Raw genomic sequence first — 7,443 nt, forward strand, 5'->3', positions numbered from 1 at the left:
AGGTTTTTGGACAAAGTTTGTGTTTTTTCCATTGTTTAAGCACTGCTTCCAGCCAAGAGTGATACCATATATGCCCCATAGCTGCAGAAAAGGCAAACATTGTTATCTTTTTACAAAGAAACAGCTGAACATGAGAGGTTTCTGGACCAATTTTGTGTTCTCCATTCTTTAAGCACCGGTTTGAGCACCGTTTAAGCACCGGCACCGTTTCAAAAGTACCGGTTTGGTACCGGTATCGGATAAAACCTAAACGATACCCATCCCTAGTGAGGAACCTTGGAGTCATTTTTGACCATGCACATATTAAACAAATATGTAAGACTGCTTTCTTCCATTTGCACAATACCTCTAAAATTAGAAATATCCTGTCTCGGAGTGATGCTGAAAAACTAGTTCATGCGTTTATCACTTCCAGGCTGCACTATTGTAATTCATTATTATCAGAATGTCCTAAAAACTCCCTGAAAAGCCTTCAGTTAATCCAAAATGCTGCAGCAAGAGTACTGACAGGGACTAGAAAGAGAGAGCAGATTTTTCCTGTATTGGCTTCCCTTCATTGGCTTCCTGTTAAATCCAGAATTGAATTGAAAATCCTGCTCCTCACATACAAGGTCTTAAATAATCAGGCCCCATCTTATCTTAATGGCCTTGTAGTACCATATCACCCTATTAGAGCACTTCGCTCTCGCACTGCAGGTTTACTTGTTGTTGCTAGAGTATTTAAAAGTAGAATGGGAGGGAGAGCCTTCAGTTTTCAGGCCCCTCTTCTGTAGAACCAGCTTCCATTTTAGATTCGGGAGACAGGCACTATCTCTACTTTTAAGATTAGGCTTAAAACTTTCCTTTTTGGTAAAGCATATAGTTAGGGCTGGACCAGGTGATGCTGAATCCTCCCTAAGTTATGCTGCAATAGACGTAGGCTGCCATGACTCTCATGATGCATTGAGTTTTTCCTTTCCAGTCACCTTTCTCACTCACTATGTGTTAATAGACCCCTCTGCATTCTCATACCTGTTATTAATCTCTTCCACAGCATGTCTTCATCCTGTCTTCCTTCTCTCACCCCAACCAGTCGCAGCAGATCGCCCCGCCCCGCCCCGCCCCGCCCGGTTTTGCCGGAGGTTTCTTCCTGTTAAAAGAGAGTTTTTCCTTCCCACTGTGCTTGTTCATAGGGGGTCATATGACTGTTGGGTTTTCTCTGTATCTATTATTGTACAATCTACTGTACAATAAAACGTTTCTTGAGGTGACTGTTGTTGTGATTTGGCGCTATATAAATACAATTGAATTGAATTGAATTGAGTAAGCATACATTTGCACACAACTGCAAAAATGTGCATACTTCCTGTCATTGCTACAGTTTAGAAGAAAACTTGCTATTACTAGTGTTGTAGTGAACTGTACAGGTTACTTTTTTTTTTCCGTTTTCTCTCACTGTAAAAGGCGAATTGTGGTCTTCGTTTTTTTCCTTTGTGCTTGGTAGCTCTACATTCAGCATCCTTGTCCAGTGTGTCCACGAGCTGACCTCTGTCCATGTCCATACTACCTCAACTCTCTATCCTTATCTCTAAATCACCCACATGAACCTTCCCTCTGATACTGTATATTTAATGCTAATTCTTTCCATCTTGGTCACTCCCAAAGAAAATCTTTGAAAATCTTCAACTCTGTGACATTCAGCACTGCCTTCTGCCTTTTTATTAGTGCTACCATCTCCAAACCACACACCACAGTAAGTCTCATCACATTTTGTAAACTTTCTGCTTCACTGTTGCTGCTCTCCTTCTGTCACAAATCACCCCTGACAGTTGTTTCCACCCACACCACCCTGCCTATACTCGCTTCTTAATAAAGGCATTTTAATTTTATATGAAAAGAGAGTGCCTCGGAGGGTTTTTTTCTGTGCACTCGCTTCACTTCTTAGTGCATTTCCATCTCTGTCCTTAATCACCCTAATCTGCAACACATGCGTTCAAGCTCAATCTCCATCTAAACAATTGATACAATTGCTTTTCTCTGGTCTAATCTGGTCTACTTTATACCCAGTCAATTATCCACCCATTTTCTTCTGCTCATCTAATTCAGGGTCGAAAGGGGGTGGAGCCTATCCCAGCTCCGTCCAGTACAAATAATTATTTTTTTAATTTGCTGAAAAATTTCACAGATTCCATAAAATTACTTTTTTGCATTTACTTTATGGAACTAACAAGTTTTCTTTTAAACCAACATTTTTGTCAATGGATTGCAACCCATAGACCTTCTTTATCAATCATTTAGTCAAATGAATGTCACTTTCTTTTCAGTCAGTGCCATAAATTAGACACTCCTAACCAAAACAATAAAATGTCATATTTTCAATTTAGAAAAAAAAAAAAATTCAATATAATAACTATTGTAATTAAAAAAAAACAAAACAAAACTAAACAAAAAAACTTGCAGAAGTGTATGGATTTTTATTTTATTTTATTTTATGTACTGCACTAACAGAGTGAATATGTGAAGGAGTTTGGGCAGTAATACCCATAAACCAGTGGTCTTATATTTTAGAAAATTATTTTAAAAGGTTGTATTTTGGTATGTTCAATTACTCTTGCACATTTCTTAATCTGTCAACATTTAAAATGTATATGTCTAACATCTGATTCCCTGTCTATCTCACATGTGCCAAATTTTGCTGCAGTATACTGTAGTATTAGTAAATGTAGGAGCACTGACAAAGCTATGATTAAAGTATGACAAAAGACAAAATACAAGAGCTGGATCTGAAGATGAAACAGTGATTACACACAGGCAAACATTTAGCAGCAGTGTTCTGGTGATTCCCACACAACATATTTGAATTATAGAAATAGTCAGCATTATCTAAATCACATGTGTCAAACTCAAGGCCTGCGGGCCAGATCTGGCCTGGCGGACATTTATGTCTGGCCCACAAGATCATTTTATATAGATTTATTATTAGTGTTAAGCATGGCCCGGCGATATGAGGCACTAATAACTAGGGATGGGTATTGATACAATTTTCACGATTCCAATTCCATTTTCGATTCTGTTTAACGATTCGATTCTTTATCGATACTCTTATCAATTCTTATTTTTAAAAAAGGAGAACACTAAGGTCGATTAGCTTAGAACTTATATCTTATATCTTCTCTTTGAACAAGATAGAAATTTAGGAGTAACATGGCCTTACAAATCCAACAGTGAGATCTTAAGAGATCCACAGCCTACGGCTGGGGTGTCACCAGGAAAAAAAATTGTAAATGAAAAATAATAAAATAAATATTCTTCTGTAGCAATCACAAAGTATAACATAAATTATTCTGTAGCAATTACACAAGAATATCCAGTAATGTCCCTGCCTACAATTAAACATTATTCACTTACCGAAAATCATCTGCTGTGGCAAATGGGTGCAAGCCTTTTACCACAAACTTAGTCACTGCTCGGTGACATTCGTCTATCCTGGCCTGAAAGGAGGTGCTACCGGTAGACTGCAGCGAGAACTGCCAGCATCTGAGCCAGCCAGACTCTGTCTCTTTCATCATTGTCACCTAAATGTCAGGTTTTGTAATAAGGCAGATCGCGCTAGCATAATATGCACTGTTAGTTGATTATTTACCTGCCGCATTAACGGGAGAGGACGTGCAAACGTTACCGCTGCTGCTGGGTTGAGATTCACGTGTCCGGAGCGGAATTAAAAACACGACATTCATTTTAAGGTTATCGCGTGTTTTATGAGCAAATGCTTTTGCATATTCGTAGTGTTTCCTCCCTTAAATGAAATATCTACTTTGCAAGTATTGCAAGTTGCACTGTTGTCATCCGTTCTCGTAAAGTATAACCAAACTTTTGAGCGTTTGAGCCGCTTAGTCCTCGTGTTTCCTGCCAGGTAAATGACGCTCCGCAACGTGGTGACGTAATTCGGGGTGACTGGAATCAATAAGGGAATCGTTTGCAAAAATGGCAATCAATTCCAAGGAATTGAAACAGTAGGAACCGGTTCTCAACAAGAACCGGGTTTTCGATACCCATCCCTACTAATAACACACAAACGACAGATCCCAAAATGAAGCGCTGCAGCCTCCTTGCCAAACGCTAGGCTAGCTGGGAACATTCAAACAAGTCAAACTTCTGTTATTGCAAAGCTAACCCCTCACAATGGCGAAGAGAAAAGTTGATTCTGAAAACAGAGCCTTTCAGCACCGGTGGGAGACTGAATATATGTTTACAAACATTTCCGGTAAACCCGTGTGTCTTATTAGTGGAGCTAATGTGGCTGTAATTAAGGAATTTAATTTAAGATGGCACTACGAGACAAAACATCAGGATAAGAAAAACCTAAATACAGAGCAGAAACTACAGAAAGTAGAAGAGCTAACAAAGAATCTGACATTTCAGCAGAGCAAAATCACAAAGTGAAGCTGTTGTGAAAGCAAGTTTTATTGTAGCAGAGGAGATAGCCAAATCAGCCCGGCCATTTACCAAAGGAGAGTTTCTGATGAGCTGCATGATGAAGGTGTGCGACATCTTGTGTCCAGACAAAACGCAGATTTTGGCAAATGTGAGCCTGAGCAGAAACGTATGTCAAAGTGTAACCGACATGAAACTGCCCTAGGACTGGTGAAAAAAAGTGGACTAGTCGGCAGGATGCGAGTAAAGATGCAGGAGAGCTGTACCGGTGAGTTAACAGCATATCACTGCATCACACACCAGGAAACACTGTGTGGTAAAGTCCTAAAAATGGAGCATGTAATGATCACCATGACGCAAACCGTAAATTTTATCCGAACTAAAGGTTTAAATCACTGTCAATTTCAGTCTTTTATGTGGGAAATAGATTCAGAGTTTGCCAACATTCCTTATCATACAGAGGTCCATTGGCTGAGTTGGGGAAAAATTCTCAATAGAGTTTTTGAGCTCAACAAGGAAATCTATCAGTTCATGGACATGGCATGCATGATGCAGTGAAGGCATTTCAAGTGAAGCTGTCAAAAAAGCACCAGTGCAACTTGCCTCACGTTCCCTGTTGCCAAGTTATGTTGAACCAAGTCAGCACAACAGTGTTCCCAAATGCGCACTTTGCTGATAAACTGAGCGCACTGAGTTCGCACGGCACTTTGGTGACAAAATGAGAATTTTGAGCTGCTTCACAACCCATTTACAGTTGACGTGGAAACTACACCTGTGCAGATTTAGATGGAGCTGCATTCTAATGGGACACTCAAGGGAAAGTAAGACACTGAATGGCCCGCAGAGTTTATTAGTTCCATTCCTGAAACAATGCCCCAGCTCCGTCTACATGCGGCTCGGACCTTGTATATGTTTTCATTTATATTTTCTGGGGGTTTTGGCAGCATGTTCATATTTCTAACTGGCATAATTTCGACAGGATATATTTTTATGGAGAGCAAAATATTTAAAGTTAAAGTTTATTGTTTTAAGTTTATTTATTCTGGAATTATATTCCTGTCTGTATTCATATTTATGTTTAAAAACATTGTTGTAGTGTGTTCAATAAATGTTTATCTTGTTTGGCCCGCAACCTTGAGGTTTGGCCCCCTGTGCAATTGAGTTTGACACTCCTGATCTAAATGGTCCAAGCTCATGGGTATTAAAACGTTATCAGCACAAATGTCTTCTATGTGATTCTCAGTATGATATTGTCACGGCTGGCGGGGTGAGCCATGTGGTGTGGAGGAAACGGAGGACCCAAAATGCAGACAGCCGATATGAGGATAAGAGTGAGGGTTTAATTTACAGTGTACAAATAACAGAACTGAGGGCAGGACAGAACATAAACCTAAACTGGGTGAGCTAAATAACAATCCGGATCATACAAATGGGGTGGGAGGCAGAGAGACACAGACGAGGAACAGACACCATGAAACACAGACGAGCCGACAACGAACACAGACCGACACCCACTATAAATACACACATCAGGTAATCAGGAAATGGTACACAGGAGGGGACACAGCTGGAACTAATGGACATAACGAGACACAACCCTACAAAGTAAAACAGGAAACACACAGACTGTTTTACATAACAACACGAGGACATGAACAGAGCACCGAGGGAGACGCAGGTAGGGAAGATAAACACTACAAACCCCAACCACCAATACAAAAACAGAATAAACTAGAAAATACTAATAACAAACTCAAAACGCTGGGTCACCGACCCAGGACCATGACAGTACCCCCCCCCTCAAGGGCTGGCTCCAGACAGCCCAACAGAAACACAAAACCCCCCCCCAAAAACCAAAAACGACCCGACCAGGGCGGGTGGCGGGGGTCCAGGACGGAGGGACAGAGTCCAAAAAGGCCCAGACGGACAAGTTCAGGGGGCCGACCCGGAGGCCGACAGCGCCGGAGGCCAAAACAGTGCAGTTCCGGGGGCCGACCGTGCGGAAGGCGGCAACGACGGGGAAACAGTTCAGGCGGCCGACCGTGCACACGGCAGCGGCGGCGAAGCGGAAACAGTTCAGGAGGCCGACCGTGCACGCGGCAGCGGCGGCGAAGTGGAAACAGGTCAGGAGGCCGACCGTGCACGCGGCAGCGGCAGTGACGTGGAAACAGTTCAGGGGGCCGACCGTGCGGACGGCGACGGCGGGACTGCAAGTCCGGGGGCCGGCCACGGTGACAAAGATGCCGATCATGCGGCCTGTCAGATGACCGACGGTGTTGAGGCGGCAGTTGGGGACCTGAAGGCTGCGTGGCCTTCGCAGCACCAGACGGGGCGGAAGCTGAGGCTGGACCAGGCGACGGCGATGCAGAGGCTGGACCAGGCGACGGCGATGCAGAGGCTGGACCAGACGAGGCGGATGCAGAGGCTGGACCAGGCGAGGCGGATGCAGAGGCTGGACCAGGCGAGGCGGATGCAGAGGCTGGACCAGGCGAAACGGAAGCCGGAGCTGGACCAGGCGACGGCGTGGGTGAAGCCGGAGCTGGACCAGGCGACGGCGTGGGTGAAGCCGGAGCTGGACCAGGCGACGGCGTGGGTGAAGCCGGAGCTGGACCAGGCGACGATGAAGCCGGAGCTGGACCAGGCGAGGATGAAGACACGGAGGCTGCAGCTGGCGAGGATGAAGACACGGAGGCTGCAGCTGGCGAGGAAACAGAACAGAACCAGCAGGCGCACGGGCCTCTGGCAGGAACGGATCAGAACCAGCAGGCGCACGGGCCTCTGGCAGGAACGGATCAGAACCAGCGGGCGCACGGGCCTCTGGCAGGAACAGGTCAGAACCAGCAGGCGCACGGGCCTCTGGCAGGAACAGGTCAGAACCAGCAGGCGCACGGGCCTCTGGCAGGAACAGATCAGAACCAGCAGGCGCACGGGCCTCTGGCAAACACAAGGCTGACTGCAGCTGCACCGAGCATCGACTCAGCTCAGGCAGCGACAGCCGGGTGCAGTCCTCAGCTGGCTTCTTTACCTCCA

This window comes from Neolamprologus multifasciatus, chromosome 11, assembly GCF_963576455.1.
Source record: "Neolamprologus multifasciatus chromosome 11, fNeoMul1.2, whole genome shotgun sequence".
Lineage (NCBI taxonomy): Eukaryota > Metazoa > Chordata > Actinopteri > Cichliformes > Cichlidae > Neolamprologus > Neolamprologus multifasciatus.